Raw genomic sequence first — 12,755 nt, 5'->3', positions numbered from 1 at the left:
TGACTAGAAAAGTGTGGGTAAGACATGTCTGAATTACTCTGCTGAAGTGCAAGATTGAAGTTGAAATAACTACAGCACACCCACAGAGATCAACACTGTGATCCCCCGACAACCTCTGAGTTGTGAACAACACCTTAAGCAGCAGCAACAATGCAGTCTTGCTTTAAACTGCCACCATGGATCTTTTCCTGAATCTCTTTTATCAGCCTGGCCTGCAAATTCCTCAGTGTACTACAAACCCAAGACACACTTTGCAATCTATATCCTCCCCAACACGGCCCATTATCATAAGTGAGAGTTAATAGGATGCAGAGGGATGAGCTCCTTTTCTTCTTCGTGTACAAATGAACAGCAGAAGTCGTGTCAGACTGGCCTGCATGTGTCTTTGTGTCCTGACTTTTAACCTAGCTCGTGTAAGCTCTTGTGAACAGCTGGCCTTGGTGAGCTATTTCAGAATTACTGTGTATATCTTTACATGTGGTAGAGCTGCAGGCTTGATACGGCGGAGGTTCTGTTCCTCCCTCACGTTGCCATCAGAGCTGTCAGATACCAGGTTCCCTCTAGCCTGAGCCTGCCAGCAGGGGATTAAAGATACAAGAATATCAAAGTGTATTTATTTGGTCACGTTATGGGGACATTATCTAGAGGATGGCTGGAAGAGACACTTTTGAAAGTTGTTCTTAAAGTGAGAATTAGGTTCCTCTGCAGAGAGTTCTCCATGAAAAGCTTGCAAAGCTGATTTACATTCCCCACATATCACTGAGACTAGGTCTTATTTCACAACGACCAGGTGTTTTCACTTCTGGAGAAGCCTGTGTTTACATGTGAAACTAAGAGTGTATGGTGAGACTGATCATCATATCCACAGCTCTGAAACATTGGGGACAACTTCCCTGATCCTGGGGAAGGGGTGTGTCTCAGTCCTGATATTATAGAATTACATCAGAGACCGGATTTGGGATCAGTTTTAGTTTCAGTGTTTCGTCCTTGAACAACTGTACTAAACATGTCATTCCTATCTGAAGACCTCATTGTTTGGGCTTTAATCTCTTCTTCTGTCTCAGAGAGAAATGCATATCAGCCTCATCTGGTATTTGATCAGCTGAGACGCACACGTGACTCCACTGCTTAATAGCTTCCACTGGTTACCCATGGTTGCCTGAATCAAACTGAACAAAATTACCCCTAAATTCAGTCATACAGATCATTCAGTTTAATTTAGTGACGCAAAACTGTGTTTGAATATGAAAACGATGTGTTGACAATGATGAGGCTTTTGATACAATCTCCTGGAAACCTTGTGCTGAGGCATGACACAGGTTTTTTTCCCTGGAGCTCAAAATTTGTAGACAGTCTGGTAAAAAAGAAAGTAAACCCTTTCTCATTTGTAAAGTTTTACATAGTAGGTCATGATAAGAAAAAACCTCTGGGCCTTATTAGGTCTGAACATACAATACAACCTCAGATGAACAACATATATATCACTGTCTCAATATTAATTTAAGATCAATTAAGCCAAAATGCAAAAGTAATATGTTAAAAAAAACACATACATCATGATTCAGAAGCTTGTTGAACCACTTTTAACAGTAATTACTTAAAGTAATTCTTTTTTGAATGAGGTTATTAGTCTCTCAAATTATTGTGGAGAAATTTTGGTCCATTTGACCCTCAGGTAAAAAAAAAAAAAAAGATTAGAAAGGCAAAAGAGTTGGTTGTTGACCAGTTTAAAAGTCTTAATGCAGCTTTCAACACTATGATCCTTCATGACAGCAGGGACTGAATTTAAATTTAGAACAAGTCTATAAAACACATGAAAAATCTTCTTTTTACAGTGTAGCTGTGCCATGTGCTATGGGTTCAGATCATTATCTGCAGGGCTTTGTTGGTCTGGGCTTTGGTCCTTACATGCAGCAGAGATTCTTTGCAAAAAAATTTACATGATTTATTACAGGTATTTTCAAAATGGTCATAAATTATTAGTTTGACACAAAGAACAAAGAGAACAAAATCAGTGTGACAGCTTTGTTCACAATAAGAACAGTCAAGAAAAATGAGGCTCAGTCTTAGAAAATCTCTTCTTTTGTGGTAAATCCTGACAAAACTGATTGTCTATTAAAGCTGATACTGTATGTTGTCTTTCATAGGCCTGTTGCGATTAGCAATAAGTCAATTAATTGCACGGTAAGAAAAAAAAATGAGCGCGACAAGTTTACCGGCTTCGACTGAACGCTCTCGTTTCTTGCGGAGTGATGTCTCTCGTGTCATACTTGACAGCAGCATGTTGCAGCATGTGAGCCATTCAAAGGCAACGGTACCTTCACCAACAAAGTTTCATGAGTTCACAGCCCGTGAGTAGTAGCAAGCCAGGGAAACCTGGGATTTGGAAGGGAAAAAAACGACTATGGAATTAGTTTCAAAGCTGAACGTCACAGCTGCAGTGTGGGAACACTTTGTGTTTAAAGCAAATGACCGTGGTGAACCACCTGTGTGAGCCGGTATGCTGCATTTGTTTTACAGGGCTGGCAATGCATTGGCTGTGAGACTCAAGCATTTGAGTGGCTTCACATGCTCTCACGCTAAACCTCCAATTTCTCACGCTGAAATACACATCAAAAGCAATGCAGGCTAATTGAGAGGTTCGGGAGGAATCCCAGTGGGCCGCATTACTTTTGCTTCACAAACAGCAGTGATGCGCAGTATATTTTTTTTCTTTTTCTTTTCTTTTTTTTTAATACAATGATACTAACTGGCAGTTTTGCCGGTTTGAGAGTGACAGAGTCCATTCTGTTTATTGTTTTTGTTTTGTTATTTAAAATTTCTTCCAGTTAAAGTAAAAAATGTTCTTTAGAAAATAAAGTTTATTGATCTTTGAAAGGGTGTACTTGCATTATTATGGCATTGTCATTATATTAGTTGAAAACGGTCTCAAAATGACAACATTTTTGCTTTGCGCAATGTTATCGCAATAATTTGAGAAAATTAATTGCACAGCAAAATTTGTTATCGTAACAGGCCTAGTCTTTGAATTAACTTTTGCTTGAAGCGACTCTGGAGAAAGACTCAGATTACTGCTGCAGATATGGAAATAGGCAAGAGGCTGGCAGCCTACTGTATCAGTATGAGGGGCATCCTGATGGATTTGTCAGAGGCAGACCCGACTCCAGATTCAGGAGCCACTTGCCAATCACTGTATCGACCTATTTTGTGTTTTCACCAGCCGGAGGTGTCCATGCCGACATCAATCTCTGTGAAATATTCCTCTCCTTGGCTGAGAGTCAAACTTGTCCTCAGCCTCGGCACGGTCTGTCTTGCTAAGAGAGATGAACAGGGAGAGAGCGATTGTGAGAAAATAGCTGACTGAAGACATCACAGCTATTTCTCAAACTCCAAACTGTATTAGCAGATGGCCCAGCATTTACAGAACTCAAAAAAATTACTTTGTTTTACAATCTTACATTTTCAAATGGGACAATTTGTCCTTTAAGAAAATTGCTTCTTTGTTTTAGAGGTGTTTAACAAACGCTCGCAGCCAGCTTCTCTTTCTTTCTAGGAACATAACAGCTGCTACTTAACGATTTCTGCTATCTGCTCCGCTGCTGCCTCATTTTCCTTGTTTTTAAGATTTCAATTTCCACTTCAAATAGAAGGATTAAATATTCTTAATTGGTTTGTACCCAAAGGATTTAGGATTATAGAGAAGAAAAATGTGGTGTGATTATAAACGAAAAAATTAGGGTTCTGAAAGTGAAAAGAATACATCTCCCAGCACACAGAGATGAGGTTTACCCTTAAATGTCTAAAATGGACCACAGTCTGTGGAATGGTCATTGACTCTTCATTAAAGATTGATGAGCTTGATGCTGGCATCTAACTGTAACTTTATCCAGTTAGCTGACTTTCGTGTAATTAGTTCAATTAATTAATTCTATTGTAAATGTTCTACCAAAGTACCACTTGCTTGGTTCTAGTTCTGTATTTTAGAGCAAGTCTGTGAGTCTTATGAATAGTTTCTTTTAGGGCTGAACAATTAATCTTTCTTAAATTGATGTTTTAAGTAGCAAGTCTCAAAGGTAAGTGGTTTAATTTTCATGTTACACAGTGGATCTGATCCAGGTTTCAAACTAGCAGCATCCACAGTTCTACAAATCCACTCTTTCAGTCATAATTTCTGTCGTCTTCCATCATCACCTCCTGAGAGAGTTTAAAATATGCTTTTTTTCTGCTTTTCAGGTGGCAGAAGCAACATATTTTGTCTGTCTGCCAGTTGGAGTGTGCGCCCGTATGTGTGTGTGAGTGTGTGTGCGCACATGTCTGTGTGTGCATTGGGGTGGAACTCCGCCATGTGCAATACAAAAAGCATGTATGGAGAGAAATGACGTGCTGTGGTGTCAATAAGATTTATAAGGCAAGGTAAATTACATAAAACATTACAGCAGGGTGCAGAAAGCAACACAAGTGCATTAAAAACAAAGGTTAAAAGAAATAAAATTAATTAAATAAAAAAAGAAAGAGAACGCTAAAATAAAATAGATAAAATGCAAGAAATAAAGTTCCAGTGTGGGTAAAGACAGTATTAAAACATGATCAAGTTTAAAGATTCCAGCTTAAAAGAACCAGATGCAAATCTGGACTTCTAAATAAAAACTATTGAAATGCAGCAGAGAACAGGTGGGTCTTTTAACCTGGATTTAAATAAACTGAGTGTTTCAGCTGATCTGAGGCTTTCTGGGAGTTTGTTCCAGACATGTGGGGCATAGAAGCTGAATGCAGCTTCTCCATGTCGGTTCTGACTCTGGGAACTGATAAGAAACTGGAACCAGATGACCTGAGGGTTCTGGTAGGTTCATACTGGGTCAAGAGGTCTCTGATGTATTATGGTCCTAAACCATTCAGAGCTTTATAGACCAGCAGCAGAACTTTAAAGTCTATCCTCTGACTGACCGGCAGCCAGTGACTGTAGCAGCAGAGTTCTGAATAAGCTGCAGATGTCTTGAGTTTTTAGGTAGAACCTGTAAAAACACTGTTACAATAATCAAGCCGACTAAAGATGAAAGCATGGACTAGTTTTTCCAGGTCCTGCTGAGACATCACATCTTTTACCCTTGATGTATTCCTAAGATGATAGTAGGCTGACTTTGTGATTCCTTTAATGTGTTTCTCAAAGTTAAAGTCTGAGTCCAATAACATCAGACTGTTTAGTTTTTACTACAGGGACAAAGTATAGACCTGTTCAAGAGGAAATGTAAAATTCAGACTTTAGTGTTTTGGCTACAGGTTGCATCTTGCAGCTGGTAAGTGAAGCTGTTCATTTCTCAACTTTGTGTCGTCGTGTTAGAATATAGAGTTCTTATTTTCATGTCATCTCATGCAGTATTTCTCCATCTTATATAAAATATATATTTTTGCATGAACATTGAGTGGAAACTAGTATTTAAAAGATTCAATTGCAAACCAAATTACAATATTTGTCAGAAAAAAATGCAATAAAAAAAATATTTTTCTAAATTATTGAGACCTTTTCTCTTTCCAGGTGTTCATCTCATAAGCTCATCATGTCTCATAGGTTTGCACAATTTAGGTTTATTTATTATGTTTAGGTGGTTGTATGGTTAAAACATTTATCTAGAGGAGTGAAAAGCCACGTTATGTAAAAATGAGGACTAAATTTAGTTTATCACAAAGGAAAAGACATAATAAATAGAAAGTGTTCCAATGACTAAAGCTACAAAAAGACACAAAACCTCACAAGGTGCAGTAGATGGGAAAAATGGTCAGAAAAAAAGCCATGGCTGTCACAAACTGATGAAATGAAGGACAACTACAGAGACCCAAGCAAAGATCACAAAGAACAGAACAAAAACAAATACATGCAAAGTGACCATGAAAATAACCAGACTGAACAACACCACATGACAGATGCAGTTAGACCAAATGAAACCAAAGCAAATACAGAGATGTAAAATCATCACAAAAACCCCCCAAAACAACAAAGAAGGACAGGAAAAGCATCTTCACGACAAAAAGTTTACAATGACTAGTAAGAGACAATAACTGCATAACTATAAATACAGTATTACACAACAGCCTAACAGGGAAATACATGGCCGCAAAACAATGGACAACACCCATAAAGAGGGATAAAATATCCACAGCAGGGGTTATAAAAACTTGAGGCCTACTGCCTGCAGGTTTTAGATGTTTCCCTGCTACAACACATCTGATTCAAACTAAATAGTTTTCTTACAGCTTGTTGAAAAGCTCTGCTTAAACTTGTTATGACCAGGTGATTTTGAGTCAGTTGTGCTGCAGAATAGGCCTGTCGCGATAAGCAATAAGTCAGTTAATTGCACAGTAACAAAAAATGAGCGCGATGAGTTTGCCAGCCACGATAATTTTCTTTTTTTTTTTCTATCTTACTTTACCATAGACTGTGTATGACAACAGGTTTTACTAGGAATTTCTCGACTGAACGCTCTCGTTTCTTGCGGAGTGATCTCTGTCATGTCATACTTGACAGCAGCACAAGACCATTGTTTCCCTGATCTAACACATCTGAATAAAATCAAATGGACCCAACAGCTTCTTGTCAACTACTTCACAATAACCCATTAATTTCAGTCAGGTGTGTTAGATCAGGGAAACAATGAAAACCTGCAGGATACCGGTTTCTCACGCTGAAATACACATCAAGAGCAATGCTGGCTAATCGAGAGGTTGGGGAGGATTCCCAGTGGGCCGCGTTACTTTTGGGCCGGTGTACCGTCAAATACTAAACATGGGGCTCAGACAGGGAAAATATATATATGCCCTCATCACTGTGTCAGACTGATCTATGAGCAGTTTGTGAACCTGCTGCGGCGTGCATATATATATTTTCCCTGTCTGAGCCCCATGTTTAGTATTTTTTTTTATATATTTTTTGAAGAGCAGTTTTGTTTAGAGAACAGAGACTTTATTATCTATCATACTTATTTTTTTTGGTTGTGTTTGGTTTTCATTGTTAATGAGACTAAGAGTCCATTTGAATTATTGTTTTTGTTTCGTTATTTAAAATTTCTTCCAGTTCTTTAGAAATTAAAGTTTATTGATCTTTGAAAGGAGGGCTGCACGGTGGTGTGGTGGTTAGCACCACAGCCTCACAGCAAGGTTGCTGGTTCGAATCTCGGCTGGGGGGAGGTTCGAACCCTGAGGGCAGTGGCCTTACTGGGTACTGTCCAGGGTGTACCCTGCCTCTCACCTGTTACTGCTCCAGCTTACCCTCTACCCGTCATGATCTTTGATCTTTGAAAGGGTGTATTTGCGTTATTATGTTATTGTCATTATATTAGTTGAAAATGGACAGTTTTGCGCAATATTATAGCTTATCGCAATAATTTCTGAGAAAATTTATCGCACAGCAAAATTTGTTATCGTGACAGGCCTACTGCAGAAGGGAAATATCTAAAACCTGTAGGCCAGTGGCCACAAAGATGGTGGGTGAAAGTGAAAGTAGGGGGACCTTTTTAAAGCCCGGGTACCTGGAGAGCATTGTCTTATAACCCAGAGAGCTGATACCCAAATAGCGAACACATTTAGACCTAATTTGGTCAACTTTTGGCACTTATTGCTTAGTAACTGTACTGGCAAGGGTCCTCAGATATCAGTTGCTGGCTTGGACATGGGTTACAGCATGTATCTTATAGGTCACATGTGGTCCAGATGTCAGTTGTTTGCCTTGAAGTAGTTTATGGCAAGTATTGTGTGGGCCAGAAATGGTCCAAGTATGAGGAGTCAACCCAAATTTAGATTACCTCAAGTTCACATATGGTGGTTATGTGGCTGAATTTTGACAGCCACACTAACATAGTGTCAATGCCATAAGTCGAGACCAAATTTGGGTCAAACAAAACTGCTGATGTGAGCCAGCACTGGGACACACTTTTTTTGCCACTCGGAAATGTTTTTATCTGATCTGTGGCATTTTGGGGGAGTTTCAGTTCAGTTGTGGCATTATTCCTGATATTAGTGGTCAATATCAGGATCTGACTGTATGAAACCAAATCATTTTTAACCCCACTTGGGCCCTTCTCATCCTGAACATACACACAAACACACACAAACTGTTGATAACTTTAGAAATAAATGACTTTAGTATTTTGAATGGCAGTTGTTTTACTAAAACACTGTACTAAATGACTAAATCTATTTGGTCAAATGCTCAACTTACCTGAAGTACTTAGCATTTCATAACTATAACTATAATTAATAAAGTTGCAGCTTGAAAACTAAAGACTATTTTGTGGCACATGTCTTTGTACATTTCTTTGTAAGTATTGGTGTGCATGTGATAGTGGGATTGGGGACACTTGAAATTATGGGCCTTGCAGAAAAAGTTTGGGAACCACTCTGCCTAGTGTCTGACTGAAAAGTAAGAAAGCTAATCGTTTGTTCTTTGCAGCTATTGTTTTACCAACAGGAGGTGGACTGTTTAGACAGTATGTGTTACAGAGCCTACAGCTGTCACTGATAGAAGATATTGCTTGTGAAAGCAGCTGCTCTGGTAAATATCTAAGATCTTGTTCAAAAGCGACTGCTGCTGCAGTCGTCACACTCAGTTTGGCTTTGTATTTCCAGGCAACAACATACACTTAATCAGCCCACAGTCTTGTGGTACTTTAAAATCCTTGAGTTCTCTTATGTCATTCAGAATGATACCCCCATCTTTAATTGGCATTTCAAATCTTGATTGCATTAAATGGAAACTCACAATTATGTAGGTTTAGTGCAACATCAAAATGATCACAGTAAATGGAGAGAACGTCACTGGAAATAAATCTACCATTATTCAAACATGACTTATACCAGAGAGGAAATTAATGTCTGAGGGTTGAGCCCACTGTTGAACTATATAAGAACTGTCAAGTGCCTCTTTGTGAAGAGTTGGGAATATATGACAGCGTAAAATTAGACATCTAGAAAAGTAGGTTAAGAAAATTGGATTTGTAGGTAGCTTTGTAAAAGATGTTTTTTTTTAATGCTATTCTCTGAAAATCTTTGATTGTACTTTGGCTCATCTGTAAAGTTGTGGAAGTGCAGCGGAATTTCAGTTCTTTTTAGATGGTGTTGCATTGATCAGGTTGAAGAGCCTGGTTTTGTGTACGGCAGCATTGTTACCTTGATGATGGGAGTACGTTACTGACTCTGATGTAATTGCACACTTTAACAATTACAATTAATAAAATTTTTGTAGGACAATGTGGGCGTCTCTAAATCTCCTTTTTATGTAGAGAAAATCAACTTACTTTCATTGTGTGTGTGTGTGTGTATTTGTAACACATGGTTGGTAAACTGTATAAAACATTTTGAGTGTAACTTTAGTTTACAAGTTTACAAGAGCTCAAGAGGTTTTCAGACTGTTTTCATTCTTCCGAGAGTCTCACAGCTTTGTGTGTGTACGGTGCATTTAACTGCTGGTGGAAAGCTGGGTAATCTGGATTTTCATTAGATTTTCTTCAGAAAGACACTGTCTATGACAGAATAGTTCACCCTTCATGATAAATAGATAGATAGATAGATAGATAGATAGATGCTTATGTAATGTTATTAATGATTGTGTTAATGTAATTGTAAAGTTGTGATGTAAGGGGATTGAAACCCATTTTAAAGCATTGAGATAATGACAAAACCAGACCCTTAAAATCCCTGAGAAGCAGCTTGACACACATCTGATGCACGTGGGAGTCATGTGAATTTTGACGTTTTGCTGAAGCATCAAACAGCGCTTGCCTCGCGCAGAATCAAGCTGACGGGTTTGATCATAACATCGCTATTTACCAGGAATTTATATAACAATTAAATGAATAAAATACAAACACAAAATGAAAACTATCCATCATAAAGGGTGAACTATTCTCTCATAGACGGTGTCTTTCTTGCTTTGACATAACCGGAGAAGAAAATCAGATGAAAATCCAGATGACCCAGCTTTCCATCAGCACCTAAACGCACCGTCTATGGATGAAGCTGTGAGGCTCTCTGAAGCATCAAATAGTCTGAAAACCTCTTGAGCACTTGTATACTGATCTGTAGTGAATACAGTTTTGTCTGTGCGTACCAGGTGATTCGTGGACATGTATTTAACGATTTGTATGTGTAGAAGCCTTTTTAAAAATTAAACTGATAGATTTATGAGGTTGAAGGCAAAAGCAAAGCAGTGACTAAAATTTTAATGTTTGTGCAATTTTGTAATTTGTGAATGTGTAAATTATTTTTGTGTGTTATTTCAAGATTTTTGTGTGTGTATTTGAACATACATTTGTAAGTACCTATAGTTACACACAACATGGCTTTTACAGTTTACAAACTATGTATTACACATACAACTACCCAAAGTTACACACAAATCAGGGTACACTGTTTGCAAACCATGTATTGCACACACAAAATAATACTTAGTCAATTTTCTCTCCATAGATTTTCCACCTAAAGAAAAGCACTGAGAAGGGATATTGTTTTTAGACTTTCACATAATTATCAGAAAAAAAAGAGCAAAAAGTATAATCTGTGAAATGGTTATGTTTCTACTGTGGTTTTGTGATTATGCAAGAAGACAGGTTTTTTTAGGATCTCAAACGTCTCTGCAGCCCCCCGGTGAGTTGTTTCTACAGTCTGTTGGTAGATTAAACATAACAAAAGTCAGTATCTAACCAATGGGGTTGAACTCTCAGAATTATTCATGACGCGAAAGCTTTAAATACATGAATAATACAATAAAATAATAAAACAAGATAATTCAATGAAAAACTGATGGAATGCACCAAGACCCCTAGTCTGGTTTTATGACAAATCGATATGTGAATGTCATTTATAGACATTACATTCACCACCACTTTACTTAGCCTCCATGTTCAGAGAATGTTGTTCATGCTCATGTCTTGTCTATTTTCTATTTTAACAAAGATCCTGTTGTCTCTCAGTTGTGGGCCTAACTTATTCATGACTTCAGCATCACAACTGTTGACGTCTGTTCTAGTTTGGTTGTGTTGATTTTTGATTCACCAAGTTCAGCTGAGATAGAACTATTGATAGAACAACACACACCTGGCTGTGAGGAAAGGTTCCAACTTTTTATCTGTTATATAAATTAATTAAGGACTAGATGCATTTTGCACAAGAGGTCATGTTAGTCCCCATTCTGGTGGAGGAAAAACATATTAGACATCCATCTGTCTGTCCGTCCTTCCTTCCTATTTTGCCTATCCAAAGTCTGGCCATGAAGGCATTAGACCACAGATGTGTATTACTTTGAAAATATGACCTTTTGTTCATTTGTGCTCTCTTTTTTAGTTAGTCAGTAGCGCAGTGATTGATGCATAAAACTTTAAGTTAAACAGTTGATTGAATTAAAATAGTTGCTCAACAGTAAACATTTTTGGTAAAATCAAGTTGCCAGAAAGCATTAAAACACACCAAAAGAGGCCGCAAATTAAAATACTAATCAATGAAGGCTTGTCCTGATTTTCTTTTTCCTGCAGGCAAACATGCATGTGTGGCAGAGGTGCCTTTGTGAAAATTATCATACCAAACCACTGGCAAAGAAACGGGTGTCAATTGTGTGACAAGATGACATGAAACTGTTTGAGGGCAGGTCTGAAAATGTGCTTGTCCCTTCTGCCATCTCTTGTCTTTCCTGCTAAAAGCTCCAGAGTAAAGCTTTGACAAAGCAGCAGCAAATGATGACCTCTGTCTCCTAGCAACATGGAAACAACAGAATTTGTACCTGCTGGGTTACTTACAAAACTCACGCTGTTTTTTTTTTTTAAGCTTTTGCATGGAAGTGCTGCTGACACACACTCACACAGTCCTGCTGTGTAGCTTGCTGATGTGAGATGTGATTTCACACTCAGCCGAAGGATTAAAGGTCATGAAGGCAAAAGATGTCCTCATTGGTGCCAACACATTGGGTATGACTCTTATTCACCATTTCCTGTTGTTCTCTTTTTTCTTTTATATAAAAAACCAACATGGATGAACAAACACGGTCAGCAATGAAATGCAGCCATCTTTGCTTTTTAAGTGTTATTTGAACTTTTTAAGAAGCAGTATGAAATGTTGACAAAGCCTAAGCCTTAAAATAATCCTCATTTACATAGTTTCCCATAAGCAGCCTTGACACAAATTAGAGTCATTAAAAGTGTCAGTGCTGTTTGATGTTTATACCGAACTGGTGGGTTTGCCTTTATCTCACACCTCCCGGATCTTTATTTGAATCTGTAGATGGAGATCGAGCCTCCAGCTACTGAAGGCGCAGCATTCACCTCCTTAATCTGCTTTTAAAATTGCAGTTTTTCAGTGCAGACATGCTTTCGTCAAAGTAAAGAGAGGCCTGCTGATTTGTTTTTCTGATTAGTTTTGTGACTGTGCAACCTCTGAGAGTACAGCGATAGTATTGACAGGCGCACAGAATAACATCGCTAATCTTGTTACAGAAATGTTCTGCTGGAAAACTGAGTTCTGGCTTTCATTTAAAAATAACTTTGGTGCTCCCAGATACAGGAGAGAAGATGCTTTCAGACTACTGGAACTTGTAGTTTGGATAGATATCAATGCAGCTTTGTATTGTGTCCACACAGCATCAGGTTTTGTTGTAATTCATAAAACAATGTTTTTGGACTTTTTTAGCAGGAGGGCAACCGTCTATTAATTATTTATACTATTGGATGAACAAATGAAGTAATTTTGGAATGTAAACATGTGATGCTGCAGTGTGATTC

At 38.1% G+C, this 12,755-nt stretch overlaps 1 protein-coding gene across 3 annotated transcripts in view; it reads left to right on the top strand.

Moving 5' to 3' along the window:
- rnf152 (ring finger protein 152) overlaps positions 1-12,755 on the top strand; it is a 55,249-nt gene that overhangs the window by 30,264 nt on the left and 12,230 nt on the right. The window contains exon 1 of one of the 3 annotated variants that reach the window (XM_041968268.1): positions 11,809-11,945. The exons of the other annotated variants lie outside the window; for them this stretch is intronic. The gene's annotated coding sequence lies outside the window, so the exon portion shown is untranslated. Of the gene's footprint in view, positions 1-11,808; positions 11,946-12,755 lie in introns of those variants that run through there. 3 annotated transcript variants of the gene reach the window in all.

The sequence above is a fragment of the Melanotaenia boesemani genome, chromosome 18, assembly GCF_017639745.1.
Source record: "Melanotaenia boesemani isolate fMelBoe1 chromosome 18, fMelBoe1.pri, whole genome shotgun sequence".
Classification (NCBI taxonomy): Eukaryota; Metazoa; Chordata; class Actinopteri; order Atheriniformes; family Melanotaeniidae; genus Melanotaenia; species Melanotaenia boesemani.
This window is presented reverse-complemented; position numbering and strand designations above follow the sequence as displayed.